The following is a 16,122-nucleotide window of genomic DNA, read 5'->3' as shown; positions in this document are numbered from 1 at the left end:
TTTTATGGGACACAAAGAGCTATCTATAAATGACAAATAAGTAGTAATATATCTTACATGTGTCTCAACAAGGAATCTTAATTACCAGCTCACCTCTTGCCCTCCTTGCCCTATTGCCTTCCAAAACAGATGGTTTAATCTCAAATTTTTATCTTAAACATATGTCAAGGATTTTGAGTTCACATCAACATTGAGAGATCTCCTTCATTTGAAGGTTTCTAAACAAAAGGCCTGACAACCATATATCAGGAGTGCTCGATGGCGTCTCCTGTCTGGCAGGAGGCTGGGCTGATGGCTGACTTAATTTCAGGATAGTTACAACTCTTACAACTATATGAAATAAGAATCTAGCATTTCTTAAATCCTTTGCATAATTATATTTAAGCTAATATATTTAATACATAAATAACCTTTTAAAAGGAAAAGAAATCTTAAAAGGATCTTAGTTTAAGAAAGAAACAGCTTTAGAAAAGACTTCCCAAAAATTCTCTCTTTCTGCCAGCCAGACCAGTTGCTTTTTTCACTGCTCTTGACCTTTTTAACCTTAGGAAGAAGATATGGCTCATTTTACTATTTATCAACCCTTAATTTGTAGGGTCAGTGTAACCTTGGCTGTCAGCCTGTAATTCCCTTTTTACGACTTTGAGAATTGTTTTCTGCTATAAATCAGGGGGCCCCCTTGTCTAGGAGAAAAACATTTTGCCAAGGTTCTTAGGCAGCTGCTCTTCTGCCTGGCATGAACATTTGAAAATCTTTAAGCTTTTTAAGATACAGGCCCTGATCAAAAAATATAAGCTTTGATAAAAATGCAGGCTTATGATTAGATGCCTCACTACATGAATGGTGTGGTACCTGCATAAAATGGCCTTATAAGTTTCTGGGTGAATGTGGAACAAAGCCATAAACTTTAACCTATTTTACTAATACCACAAGTTGTCCGGCTTGAATATACTCACCATTGTTCCCTTGACCTTTCCTCCATATACAAAGTACTTCCTCTTAGGTTTCTTCCAAATTCTGTAAATGCTACATGACCTTTCTTAGTTTAGTTTGGAGCCTGGCTTGTCAGCATCCAATCAAGATATGATCTGCACATTCTGCCCATCTCTATACTGTTGTTAGCTGCAAGCATAATAATAAATCATCATAGATACAGAGGAAAAAGCCTCGCTCAGGTTAGACAACCTGGACAACCTTTCAAAATGCCACTGACAAGTAATGGCTTTTTTTTTTCCTTTTAGGGGACAGTCTCAGGCCTTGGAGAGATCCAGCACTTCTGTTGCAGGATCAAGACTTCTAGTATCAAGCAGCAGAACGAAACTTTGTTCCCTGGTTAGTTATGTAGAAGGCTTCCTTGACTACAATAGGAGACTTCTTTGAAATCTAATTACAATGGAGGAGAAACAATTTGGAAGGGTTGCAGTGCACGCTGTGTGTGTGTGTGTGTGTGTGTGTGTTGCCATGAGTACAAGGTGCCTGCAAAAGTTTTTATTATTTGCAAATGTGCCCATGCCCCTCCCCAGACTGGTGACCTATGATATAGCTTGATAAACGGGTTGGAGAACTTGAAAGCTGGCGTCCTATTTTGTGACATTTCAGTTTTCTGAATAAAGGTCTTGCTCTAATGGACTTTGAAACATAATAAACAGTGTCAATACATCTGAAAGCAACCATATAAAACAAGCATACAAACAAGATAATAAACATCTAATCATGGGCATATCCAGGATTTATGTTGGTAGGGCCAGGCTTTATATGGGGGGGGGGCAGAACTTCAGTTAAGTATTTTTTATTGGTCTTGGCCACCCCGGCTACACCCATGCATCTAACTCACCTGTTCACAATGCATCAGGAGAACCCTGAGAAGAGGAGGATTGGGACTAAAAGTCTAAGGAAAAGCGTGGCCTCATGGAGTCCAAGTCGTGAGGGAGCATGATATGTGAGACCATAGAATGTGTTCACTGCATGCTTACATGGCATAGATGTTAAGTTTAGGTGCCTTCACTTGCAATGCCCATGCTTCGTATAATAAATTTATAAACACACTATACTTTTCTTAGGATGGAGCGGGGAGGGAGGGTTATCCTAAAACTTTATTGTTTTGTATTTTTTAAGAAAATTAACAGAATTATATAAGATAATTATAGCTTCCACAAATACAACAGCTTAGTTCCACAAGGAGTAAACCATCTAATACTTGTGATAGCTGTCATGGGTTTCCAAATAGTGTAAACATGTTTCTGAAAGGGAATCTTATCTGTTTCTGAAAGATTATTTTTATTACTGTGATTAGACTTTCATCTTATAGAACCAAATAAGTCAGTTTAAGATTAGCTACTATTGCCAAATCACATTGAACATAAAATGTGTAGGGCCCTTCATTTCTGTTTTCACAGTTGGCAAGTTTTTCTACAGAAATAGCATTCCAAAAAATTAAAAGATTGGATTGTGCAAAACTGTTTCTTGCCGCCAACAACCTCTTTACACACATCACCAGAAACTTGCTTTTCCAGACACAGTTTAAGGAACCTGAACCAACAGGCTTTAAGCCAGTAGATAAAAATATTAATGAACCTGTGCTCTCACCTCAAGTGGAAAAATTCCCTTCTCCATTCTCAAAGAGAGCTAGTGATGTCTAGTTCTCAGCATAGGTCAACCACCAAGGGGACCAAAGCTATCTCTGTCCCATAGCTAAGCTTAAAACAAGATCAAAATGGCTCTAGATAATCAGTGTCTCCTACATGGAAGCCATAGCTGCTCTAACTGGCCCATCCCTCACACCCTGCATGCCTCCCTCTGTCTTGGACTGCTCTGACCATCCTGCCTCCTGCCTTGTGGGTGGTGCTAACCCCCATAAATCGCTGTCCCCCCTCTCCTGGGTCAGTCCCCTGGTCCCCTGCTTCCACACTCTTCAGAGCCCTGCCTGTCCCTGGCAGAAACACACAGAGAATTAGGCAAGGGACTTTACCTTGTCAGGATTCTGCTGTAAAGTGTATCAGGTAAGGACAGATGAAGTGACTCTGAAAAGATAAAGAGTACGTTTCTCTCACCACTGAGCAGCTACTGAAAGTTCCCACATGTTAGAGGAACAGCCTAGTATGGCAGCTAACGTTGGACCTGGGACCTGAAGTCCAAGCCCCACAACCCAAGAGGCCCTCAAATGACCACCCAGAGAGTGAAATGTGAGGGCAATGGCAAACAGATTCTGCATTCGCACTCTGGCTGACACAAACATGCCACAGGCTTCCAGTGTTGATACTGCTTGCTGCAGCACCCCATGAAAAAAAACACACAACCATGTTATAGCCAGGGGGCAGTTAGCTGTGCATGCATATGCTGTAGTTACAGATGCTCATTTTATTAATTTTGCTTTTAAAATATTTTCCTTCACAAAATATTGCTTATTCCCAAGTAAATATGTTCAGCATTTGGGCAGCGGAAGCAAACTCATTTTTATTCCTTGTGGTCATGATGGTGCTATGATTTAACCTTGCTTAAAACTGCACACTGTGAAGTCCTTTAAAAAGAAAACAGGATTGACTGTTGTTGCTGTTCCATTTTGTTTGAACGTATCATGAAGGTAGAGGCAGTGGTAAATTATGGAATGGGTGGTGGTGGAGGAAAGAGGAGAAATGTTAATTGTGTCAATTAGGTGCTTTGCGACTGGAGATCTCTGTAAGAAAGACCATTAAGTCCAAGATGTAAAAAGCACCCAGCTGCACCACAGGAGAGGCTTTCCAGATCAGAGACTGGGAGGGGGGCAGTTTTCTTTCATATTTGACCCTGACACATATTTCCATACACTCTGTAGAAATTAAAGTCTCTGCCAAAGAGTGGAAACCTTCCTTGTTCCAAGTTGGCCTGTGGTTGTATAAGCACTGCTGCTGCTGTTTTCCATCTCTGCTCAAGGCAGTAATGGGAACTATGTGCGTAGTTTGAATTGTAGCAGTCAAAGGCAAATATCTTGGAACTGTTTCACCAATCCTCCCTAAGTTTAGGTATTTAAAACAACCTGAGCTTGGTAGCCCATAATCCTGGTTTTTGTAGGCAACCGACCATTTGGCATTATTTACGTTTTTTAAATACATGGTGATGAATGAATTCATACAAAGGGGAATACAGCCCTAGAGATTCCACTTTCGATCCTGGCGAATTCCATTCTTAAAGAATACCAATACAGACACAGCAGCTGTGGGATCCGGCTCCTTTTTCAACCGGGGCCAAACAGGGTTTCAAATGACATAAGCAGACTAAAGTTTCAAAGCAGCACATGCCTGGAAGGACATTCTATTCTGCCCAGATAATTCCTAAAATATGATCTGCAATGAATGGCTAGTCAGATGGAGTCTCTCAAGAATGCTGTGTGTTTGAGCTGATCCATTGTTTATGCAGAAATCCTCAGGCAACAAGATTACAGAGCAGCAATCCTATATCCATTCACTGGGGAGTAAGCTTTGTTGTAAACTCAGTGTGACTTACTTTTGAGCAGACATATATAGGGTTGTGCAGAAAGAAAAAACACTTTCCGCAATATGTTTCAAGGTCGTCCCTTCCCTTAGGCACAGCAAGCATCAGGCAGCAGATTCAGGAACAGGTTAGGGGGGAAGTGGCTGCAATGGCAGAATTGGTAGTGGTCTTCCTTGCATGCCCTAAGCTAGCCTACAGGTCTCAAGTTTAGTGGGGGAACCTGCCCCATCACCAGCGCTGACATAAGGGTCAACTGCCGATTTGGTCAGCTTCTGTATGTGGAATAGTTAGGACGGAGTCCCTGTCTTTTCCTCTGCTCTGACCAATTTGCTTAGAAGTACAGTTGTACCTCAGGTTACAAACACCTTGGGTTACAGACTCCGCTATCCCGGAAGTAGTGCGTCAGGTTAAGAACTTTACCTCAGGATGAGAACAGAAATCGTGCAGCAGCGACACGGCGGCAGCGGGAGGCCCCATTAGCTACAGTGGTGCCTCAGGTTAAGAACGGACCTCCGGAACAAATTAAGTTCATAACCAGAGGTACCACTGTAAACACCTTCTGATTCTGTGGGTTTCCCTTTCAATAAATATGTTCAGGACTCTTAGCATAAGGATATTTCCTCACATATATGTTCACAAATAAACCTAATACTACCTCATCCACTTTACTACCTGCCACAAAAATCTGTTTTTGCACAAGACTGGGCACCTAAGAAAAAGGACACGCAAATCAGTAACCGAGGAAGTGGCAACATAAACGTCTACTGAAACCGGATTCCAACGAAAACATTGTGGGAGAAATCTGGTAGGCTGTATTTGGAGTCATTTGTTTTGATGACAGCTGTTTTCTGATATCTGAACTGTCCCTTATAAATTTATTATTAATCCTTTCCCCTCTCCTAACAGAATTGTTGTGTATTGCATTACTTTTTCATTGCCACGGGCAGCTTCGGGATCAATTTTTCAACTAATGACATTTTGTACTATAACTGAATTGCTGATTCACACAATTGCATTGAATTTTGACATGGCCAAGTCACTACAAGGCACCACCATATCCTGTATTTGTTTCTATGGTTCTTGGTGAAAAAGCTGTCTTGCATTGGGTGCCTCTGGCATGGAAAATCATTGCTTACCATCGTCTGATCACTTTTTGTCTGTGTGCACACATTTTTATAGTCTACATTCAGTACACATGGAGGTCTTGGTTCTTCTACCAGATCTACACAGTTATTGCAATTATTGAAGTTAGATCACACAACTGCAATTATTGAAGTTATATCCCACAACTGCAATTATTGTGTTGGAGTGAATGGGAAAGGCATGGAAAACCTCATCAACAGGATGATTTTCAAACAGATACCATGTAACTACACTCACCTTTGTTGATGGCAAGATCTAGAATACATATAGATTGAAAGCAGTTCATTAAGGAGGGCTGCGTATATATCAGACCTTTAAAGCACCGCCTCCCTGCATAGAGGAGTTAAAGTTTGTGTAGGCTGTATTATGGATGTGTTTTAGAGGCTGACTATATGAACAATTCTGCATTTTGATAAACCATTCCTTTGCACTCTAGATGGATAAGTGTGTACACTGCCTTAATTTCAAATGTCTTAAGAACTGATGCCAAGCTACCCAACCAGGCAAACTCAATCTTTTTCTAACATTCATCTTTTCCCAGTACATCAGTATGATAATTCTAAATGCAAGACACTATAAATCAGCAGCTATTATTGAAAAAAAATTTCTCAGCCATTCTAAACAACATTAAAGCAGTAATTTTCAAACTTCATATCTGCAGGGAACCTATCCCTCTGTTGATTTGTCTGTAAAGGTGCCTCTGTGCATTTGCTATACAGTCCTTCAGCATTGTCAAGGATCCTTGTGAGTCTTCACATTCTCAGTTCGTATAGTTAGGTCTCATAGTTAAGGTAAAGGTAAAGGTACCCCTGCCCATACGGGCCAGTCTTGACAGACTCTGGGGTTGTGCGCCCATCTCACTTAAGAGGCCAGGGGCCAGCGCTGTCCGGAGACACTTCCGGGTCACGTGGCCAGCGTGACATCGCTGCTCTGGCCAGAGCCAGAGCCAGAGCCGCACACGGAAACGCCGTTTACCTTCCCGCTGGTAAGCGGTCCCTATTTATCTACTTGCACCCGGAGGTGCTTTCGAACTGCTAGGTTGGCAGGCGCTGGGACCGAGCAGCGGGAGCGCACCCCACCGCAGGGATTCGAACCGCCGACCTTTCGATCGGCAAGCCCTAGGCGCTGAGGCTTTAACCCACAGCGCCACCTGCGTCCCTAGGTCTCATAGTTATGCCTCACTAAAATTGCAACGTAGAACAGATTCAACCCACCTCTCTGGTTTCACCTTGAAGGGGAAAACCCATAGAGGTGGGCAAGCTCTATTTCAAAGGTAACTTCATCTTTCAATATATATAGTAACTGATGATCCTAGTGAAGTACCCCTCAAAGTTTAATGTTTATGTTCACTTTAATACATTTAGAGAGAGGAAATGTTGCACTTCTGCTTAAAATACGAATTAAAAATAAATGCTAATGAATGAGCAGGAAATGTAATGACAAAGGTGCAAGCAGGTAACAATAAAAATGGAAACAGGAGAGCAGGGTCGGGGGAAACCACTATGCCAATCTGTACTTGCAAGGATGGAGCTGCAAAAAAACAAACTACTAAAACTGAGCACTTAAAAACAGCAGTGGGAGAGGACAATTGATAAAACAGAGGAATGCAATGGTGCAAGGCTTTCTGCATTCTCTGGATTAATTGGGTGAAAAAATGGTATCAATTCCAGAGGAAAAAGCTAGTGTGAAAGCTAGTCTGACTTAATGTGAAAGTCACATTAATATAGCCAAAAGATAGCTAGCTTTAACATGTAGCAACAAGAAGAATTACAGTAAAAATTACTGCAACCAGAGGGTGTTTCATGTTGGCACTTAATAAAATGTACACATAAAATTATTCCGTTTAAAAATATGTTTGTCTGGCTTCCAGCTGGAAACTAATTACATGTTGAATTCTTGCCTTCTGCAGATCGAATTATGTAATCGCCTTATACTTGTACAACCGCGCAGTAAGCCATCAGTAAGTAATTGAAAAAATAAAATAAACAACTGGGTGTTGTTGTTTTTAAGTGTTTCCATCTGAGCTCATGAGCAAAGCAACAAAGCAAATTCATGAGCACAGGTGGCCTTAGTCTTGTGACATTATGGGCAAAATGTACAGAAGAATTATGTGATAGCTAAGGGCTACTGTCAGTTCCAGAGACCATACCTGTCCCTTTAAAACAATGGAGTAGCAAGAGAAGATGTTCCCCCTCCACCACCTATGTCAATACCCCACCTTTGCCCACCTTCCTTTTCTGCCTGTAGTGAACCAAAACTCAAGTCCTGCATACTACAGCACTTGGGTGTGGGGATTGGTGGATTAGGAAGCACAGTAGTGTATTGTAATTCACTGTATTTTGAAATTAAAGGGAAAGGCATGATCTCTGGTTCTCAGCTGGCATCTATAGTGGTGGTGTCCTTCAGAAATACGTCTAAGAGCTTGGCTTGTTCTTCTACAGTACAAATCAGGCAGGAAGCAAGAAGGCATCACATTACTAAGAAATAAATAAATCCATCTTTCAGTTAACTGTTATGAGCTACATTGTAACCAGGGGTGCCATCTTGAATAAAATATTGTGGGGGCCCAGGTAAGTACCACCCCACATAATTGGTCACATGATGAAGTGCACACACACCATTTGAATGGGAATGCCCATCAATTTTGTGGTGGCCCAGCCCCCTCAAATATTTTATTGTGGGGGGCCAAAGCCCCCACGGGCCCTAGGAGTTGGCTCCTAAGATTGCAACTCCATCAGTTTACAATCTATAGCAGGGGAATTAACATGGTGCCCTCCAGATGTTACTCAATTCCAACTTCCATAAGCCCCCAATACAACGACCAGGGATGGTGGAAGTTGTAGCCCAAAAACATTTGGAGAACTCCACGCTGGCCACCCCTCATCTTTAGTGAGTTATACTGTCATAGCAATCCTATTTCCAAAAGAGTAGCCATGTTAGTCTTCTGCAGCAAAAACTAACACATTTATTAGAGTATACACCAATAGTGTAGCCTCAGGGCTAATCAAGTGCATGAAGCCTTTCCTACCTGCTGCCATTGCTCTACAATTTTTTATGGTGGCAACCTTTTCTTCTAGACTCCGGACCTTTGGATTCAGTCCTTCTCCCATCTCCTGCTTCCAAGGCTTCATGTACTCCCCAAGAGCCTGTGGAAGTGAGGGAAAGTACACAGACCAGCATATTACAGTGGTACCTCGGGTTACAGACTCCGCCAACCCAGTAGTACCTCGGGTTAAGAACTTTACCTCAGGATGAGAACAGAAATCGTGTGGCGACAGTGCGGCAGCAGCAGAAGGCCCCATTAGCTAAAGTGGTACCTCAGGTTAAGAACGGTTTCAGGTTAAGAATGGACCACCGGAACAAGTTTGTAATCAGTGGTACCACTATACATCCACTCACACGGCTGGCCTGCCTCCAACCTGAACAATCTCTTCACTTAATCCAGGCCAGGGATCTTTGTATGTCTTAAAGGGGGTGGGGGTGTGTGTGTGTGAGAAGCATGGTTGGCAGGCGGCTTTCTGATTACGGCACTCTGGACTGGGAGATTTAAAGACTCTTCCTGTTCCTTGGCAAAAACAAAACAAAAAGCAGCAAAAGAGTTATGCAGCTGCCCTAAAAGCATGTGTCATTTTCACAGCCCCTTTTTACTCAAGGAAAGCTTTTCTTATCATAGAGTGAGTGCATATGTGCCTGTCTCAGATGTCCCTTGCACTGGAGGTCTGCTGCCTGGGTATGGCTGCAGCCAGGAGTTGCAACTTGCTACAGGGCACTTTCCTGGCCTGAGTCCACTTTATCAGATGCAACTGATTAAGTGGAATCTAGAACATGAAAACATGCACCACAATACATGCGGCATTCTTTTTAAAGGTACCACAAGGCTCTTTGTTGCTTTTGCAACAATTATCTGAAGTAGGCCACTATATTGTTTCCTTATTGCAGTTAAATAACATATTAATGCCTCCATCCATTACAACACCAGTCTCCTCCCTCCACTCAAGATTTGTCCAGCATGTTCATTCTTCCCTCTTCCTGCCACCCGGCCGTAGTATCACATCCCTGGTTCCTCAAGTCTATAGGGAAATGGATGTATCTCTATACAGATCTGACCCACGCGGTGACCTGTTTCCCAACTAGAGCAGGGTTTGCACTGTTTCTGCTGGAGATACAAGCCATGCAACAAATCCAGGAAATGAAAAACCAAAACATCAGCGAGTAAACTCATACTTTCCTAACGATGCAGTAAGAAAGGCAAGCATCAAATACCATGACAAGAAGAAAGAATAAGAAGTAATAATGAATGATAATAAAAAACAACATGGAACAAATAGCACAGCAGGAGAGGCATATGACAATATGTTAGAATCAATGTAATTGAGGAGGAGGAGGAGGAGGAGAAGAAGAAGAAGAAGAAGAAGAAGAAGAGGAGGAGGAGGAGTAGTTTGGATTTGATATCCCACCTTTCACTCCCTTTAAGAAGTCTCAAAGCAGCTAACATTCTCCTTTCCCTTCCTCCCCCACAACAAACACTCTGTGAGGTGAGTGGGGCTGAGAGACTTCAGAGAAGTGTGACTGGCCCAAGGTCACCCAGCAGCTGCATGTGGAGAAGCGGAGACGCGAACCCGGTTCCCCAGATTACGAGACTACCGCTCTTAACCACCACACCACAATGGCTCTCCGTCATAAGTCCCACTATGTCCAATGGGGCTCACTCTTAATTAAGTATGCACAGGACTGTGGTGCTACTGTCTTCAAAGTTCTTTATTTAAAGGACCAGCTTTCTTCAAATTTTATGTTTGGGATTATCCTGGGGGGAAATTGTTTCAACACAACCCTTAACAATTATAAATTTGTCTTGGTTTATAGCATATTAGATTTGCTAAAGGCAGAGAAATTAGTTAACTTCTTAGAATGAATGATGCCTTTGTAGTAAATAAGTTAGCATGCCTGCCAAATAAATAAACAGTAGAACTAATGCTGTCCCATTGATCCTTGGCTTCTTCTAAGCAGACTTGTAATCTAACGGAGATCTTTACTACCTTCTGAGTCCAAACAACATCTACAGTGTTTATAGATAGTATTACTCCCCAGGGCACTAATGCCTGAGATAACTTTGTACTTGTAGGATTCAAGTTGCTGTGGAAGATCTACATGATTTGCTTTCTCTGTTCCTCTAAAGGGTAGAAAACAGCTGCTTTTGTTTCATGCAGAAGAAAATTTCTCAAAATGTTAATAGACCACACCTGTCTGCATAAGGGTTACGAAGCAGCAGCCTCCCACTGATGTGGCAATATAACTATGTTGACACAAGTTTTCCCATTGGCGTTGTGTTGGACTTCACCAGCACAAAGCAGTTTAGGAGTAATCGTTTGCTTTCCAGTGAGCAGTGGTAACCATGATAGCTTGATTTCCCTTGCAGAGGCTCTGCTATGAGCCCCACATTGGGCAAAATATTTCTGCATTGCAGGGGGTTAGACTAGATGACTCTCGTGGTCCCTTCCAACTCTACAATTTTATGGTTCTATGATTCCAGGTCAGTTATCTGGAATATTATCTTCTGACATGGTGCTGAAGTGAGCATTGTGCAAACAATTTTGATCAGTGACACTTACTGTGAATCTCAAAGAAGACAACACTCCAGTCATAGAGATATATGATATGAGTATAATTAAGTTTACATATACACCTTGGCGCTCTCTCTCTCTCTCTCGCTCAAAAAAGTTTTCTGCTTGAACTGTGTTTCGAACGTTTGTGTGGATAAGAAACTGGGATTTAGTATCCAGCTTCAGAATTGTTTACCTGACATGGCTGTGGGATCAGATGGAATGGAAGTTGGCAGATCTCAGGGGTTCTCTACTGACTCTAATGAAAGTGTTTTTATAGCATCTCTTTTGTGGTTTAATCTTATAGCATCATCGGAGGGTGGGACCAACTCCTGAGCAAGCCCAGGATCTAAACTAAGCCCCGTGATATCTGCAAATATGCGCAGGCTTTTTTTCTTTGTACTTGCATTGTGCCACCAGGGTAGGGGGTTATGCAGGTGGTGTATTTTTTAATTAATCTTTATTAAATGTTAAAACAAAAAGAAAGGAAAAAATACCACAGCTGTCAAAACATTATATACTTCAAAGAAACAAACTGACACAACATAAGATTGGCAGCCGCTAAAGTACTTAAGAAAGAAAGAATAAATAAATAAAACAAAAGTAGGTAATTATTGAAAATGAAACAGGATGTGTGTTAACTGGTGTAAATGTGGTGCAATGCCAGCATAAACACTTTGCATAACTCCAGGATAGGACCTTACTATTAGAAAATATTGTGTCCAAAAGGATTAGTACTTGATACATTCAATATACAGTGGTACCTCGGGTTAAGTACTTAATTCGTTCTGGAGGTCCATACTTAACCTGAAACTGTTCTTAACCTGGAGCACCACTTTATCTAATGGGGCCTCCTGCTGCCGCCGTGCCGCAGGAGCACGATTTCTGTTCTCATCCTGAAGCAAAGTTCTTAACCTGAAGCAATATTTCTGGGTTAGCGGAGTCTGTAACCTGAAGCGTATGTAACCTGAAGCATATGTAACCCGAGGTACCACTGTAAGTTTTTTGGGAGAGGGTGGGGGAACTGATTTGCCTGCCAAGAGAGGAGAGGACAATATATGGCAGATAGTATCCCACTTGACAACAGACGGTTTTGAAAAGACAGGTAATAATTTATTTTTATTTTTTTACTGAGCACTGATGAGATAATTAGTTAATTTTCTACGTCACAGAGGTTATCAAATTATAATGATGTTATACCTCTTGTGTCCTTCCCAGATTCATATTTATGACCTAGAGGTAAAAATCTGTGTAACCTATAATGGGTAACAACCTTAATTATACCTTGAAGTTTGTATCAAATTATTTCGGTTGGTACCTATATATGTATAAATGCAACCTTCATTCTGCCGTTTCTCTATGGAAAGGCCCTCCATTGCAGGTAGAGAAACTTTAAATGCATTTGCCTGTAACACAACTTTTCTTGTTAAACATTGTCTGAGTGTGGTCTGAAAAAGCAGGGTATTAATAGCCAGTTCATAATTGCAGAGGATTAAAACTGTTTGGCACATATTATTTTGCTCATACTAGAATCCTATAATCCTAGAGTTGGAGAGGATCTAGTCCAACCACCTGCCAGTGTTGGAAACAACAACAGCACCCCAGATTGGTGGCCATCCAGCCTCTGTTTAAGGACTTTTAACCAAGGGGAATCTGCCCCCTTACAACATGATTTGTTGCAGCAAGACAACTTGCATTGTTAGGGTGTTTTCAGGAGCCAACTCCTAGGGGTTGAAGTCCCTTCGCCGCTGTCCCCCAATTTAATATTTGATTCCCCCCCCCCAGTTGATGAGCATTGCCATTCAAATGGTGTGTGTGCACTGTGTCATGTTTCCACTTATGCATGGTGGGGCTTACCTGCTCCCCCCATATTTTATTCAAGTTGGCACCCCTGTCAGGGCTTGAGCTAGCAGTCGGGAGAAGTGGATGGATAACTGGCTAGCTGAAGCACATGCAATCCATGGCTCAAACACCCTGAAGCATAGGCTGCAGTCTTCTATACCTACTGATCTGGGACAAGTCAAATTGAGATCAAAGGGGCTTACTTCTGAATAATAATGATTGGTAGGCTTGCAGTCTGCATGACCTGGCTCCTTTAGGTCCCCCCCCCCCTTCCCTCCCTGTGATGAACTGAAAGCTGCCTACAGAAAACAAGCATTCTAAAATAGTTGTGATTTGTCAGCAGTATATTCTACTCCCCACCCTCCACAAAAAGATTGTAGCATAGACAGTAGTTCATACGGGCTACTCTATGTCCTCATTTACTACAAAGGTATAATTCTAAGAGGTTAACTCTGTGTCTTTGAAATGTGTAGCGTGGAGTGTTTCTATTGAGTTCTGATCAGCCAGCTATGCACTCCACAATAGGCCATGCCGTTCCCCGCGCCAAAAAATAAAATAAAAAAATTGTCAGCATTCTTTTGCCATTGAGCACACTCAGTTCTCAGGGTTTCAACCCCACTCCAGGGTTTCCCCTTAAGGGTTTGTTTTTTTGTACTTTTGCTAACACTGAGTCTCCCTCCAAGACAGCTGATAGTTCCCTCTTGTGCATGGATGATGCCATATTTTTTGACACAAAAGCAAGGCACACACACTTGAACATCAGAAATGGAGGGATATTTCCCATTTTGCAGCCCAAATTAGTCCTGGAATGTAAGAAACAATCCCAATTTCATACTTTTAATGCAAGACGGGCGTTTTGTAATCCTGTTATTATTCCTTGTGTTACATAAATATACACTCTGTTTTACAAATTATCAAACCTTTCAAAACACTGTTCTCTTTTTGATCTTTTATTTCATTATGTAAGTGTTTCAAGCTCCATGTGGGATGTTTAATACGGTACAGTGTGTACCAATGTCTTCTCACTGTTGTACTAAGATGACCCAAAGCTACCACACTGGGAGGTTATAACACATGCTTGTTCTCAAGTCCCTTTCTCTCCTGTTGTCAGTTCTGTAAATACTGGCAACAGTCTAGCATGTGATCTGTCAAGAAGACCATGTTGCTTATGCTAAGTAGCAGAATATATTGTGTGGGCTAACCTAGGTGTAAGAATAGGAGCTGCATGCATTAGCCTGCTGACATTTTTTTTTAAAGAATGAAAAGTAGTGGAGAGAATGAAAAAAATCTACTTAACCCTTTCGCTTCCTGACATTTTCTGCTCAAAATCCCACTTCCTTAGCTGCTTGTGTCCCAACATGAATGGAAAAGCTGCTTGGGTGATTTCAAGTAAATTAAGGACAGAAGGGGGAAATGCTAACAAACTCTCCACCTTCCCAGTTCTTCCTCCGCTATGCCCATGGCTCCCATGTAACATCAAGTTTGGTCATCAGTCTATCACTGAACCTGAAAAAGAATAACATTTAAAACACTGGAAAGCTAATTGTAAGGTTCCTTAGACAAAAAATTCAAAAGGCAGGTACGGTTTCAATCCTATGTTTACGCAGTGTGGCCTACTCCCAGGTTAGTGGGGTTAGGATTTCAGCAGTCACAAAGTTGCATTTTTTTCAATAACCAAGTTTTAGAAACAGAACTTGTTTGTTTTTCATAAGTTCCTGTCAGACTCCTTGTGAGATATGCCTGCCTTTTCCTTCAATGCTTCCAGTTTAGTGTACTGAGTCAGAAGCACAGCTGAGCTGTCCTACAGACACTGTTACTTCCATGCCATATACTGATAAGGTACAGAAGAGTCATGAGGCGTTTTCCAGAATTCTCCTTTGACTTGTTCTGAAAGAGTTCCTATCCCCCAGTGCCTGGGAAGAATGTAAAATGCAAACAGATAGGTGAAATTATGCAGTCCTTGCCATAGATTAAAATGGTGGCAAGGTAAGTGTTTGGCAGAATGACTTAAACCAATATTAACTTGTACCCATTTGTTCCATTTGTACTAACAAAGTACATAAATGTTTACTCAGAGGTAAGCTCCACTGTATTCACTAAGGCTTACTGCCTACTACTCAGAGTGCTTAGGAATGCAGTGCTAGAAACATGAGTGTATTTCAAATATTGTGGCACACGGAAGGAAAAAGAGCTAAGTGTGAGAGCGGGTACAGAACTAAAATAAGCAGCCCATATGGATACCAAGCAAAATAAACAGCATTGCAGACTGTGGCATAAAAACAATTGTTTCTAATTAATCCCTCCAGAAGTACCTAAGGTTGGTTTTGTTGGCAGAAGAGCTCTCTTTCACACAAGTGTTTCAGGCACATAAATACTGCATTTCTTGACAGAAGAATGCCTTGCCCTGGAAGGATGCATCATCTCCTGGGTTTCGGCCTATTATACAGCTCTTAAAGTGCAGAGAGCCTCTAAATATTATGGGCTCAAAAAAACAGCAAAGTATACTAATTAGGAAGGACAAGAGACAATTTAAATCAGTTTTAGTCTTTTAACTTTTGTAAGTTTTGGAGTAGGATTGTAAATTTCCCCCGATTTTACTTTTTGATCTTTTGCAAACCGCTTTGAGGGTTTTTTTGTTTACAATCGAGCGGTGTATAAATTTTGTGAAATAAATAAGAAGCACATTCTAGACACGCCTTTCCGTTGTGTATTACTTCATACAGTAGGCCAGACCCCAACCAAATACAGCACGCGTTTATGTGTCTGTGTGCGCTTTTAATGCGGGCTCCGAGGCGACTGCCTTTAGTAAAGGGCGAACTTCGGCCTCCTCGGGAAGAACCACCGCCACCTCCCCTTCCCTCTGCGCCCTGCGTATGTGGCCTGCTGCGCTCATGCGCAATGCCCTCCTAGCCCCGAGGAACTGTCACTCACGTTGGGAAGGAAGGAAACGAGTCGCGAGGAGAGAGCGCGCGCGCGCCTTCGCTCCCCGGGCGAGGAGGGCAGCGAGCAGGCGCCTCCTTCCTCGCACGCTTGTGACGCGGGCTCCGAGCCCCGCCTATAGCCCGGCTCC

General features: G+C 42.1%; 1 long non-coding RNA gene across 2 annotated transcripts in view; it reads left to right on the top strand.

Moving 5' to 3' along the window:
* The window catches only part of LOC307220788, an 88,764-nt gene that overhangs the window by 7,122 nt on the left and 65,520 nt on the right, over nt 1–16,122 (top strand). The window contains exon 3 of one of the 2 annotated variants that reach the window (XR_013841092.1): nt 1,242–1,422. This is a non-coding gene — a long non-coding RNA (uncharacterized lncRNA). Of the gene's footprint in view, nt 1–1,241; nt 1,630–16,122 lie in introns of those variants that run through there. The other variant, XR_013841093.1, reaches the window with a different exon arrangement.

Source organism: Podarcis cretensis, assembly GCF_951804945.1.
Source record: "Podarcis cretensis genome assembly, chromosome: 7".
Lineage (NCBI taxonomy): Eukaryota > Metazoa > Chordata > Lepidosauria > Squamata > Lacertidae > Podarcis > Podarcis cretensis.
The sequence above is the reverse complement of the archived record's forward strand: the minus strand, read 5'-3'. Positions and strand labels throughout refer to the sequence as shown.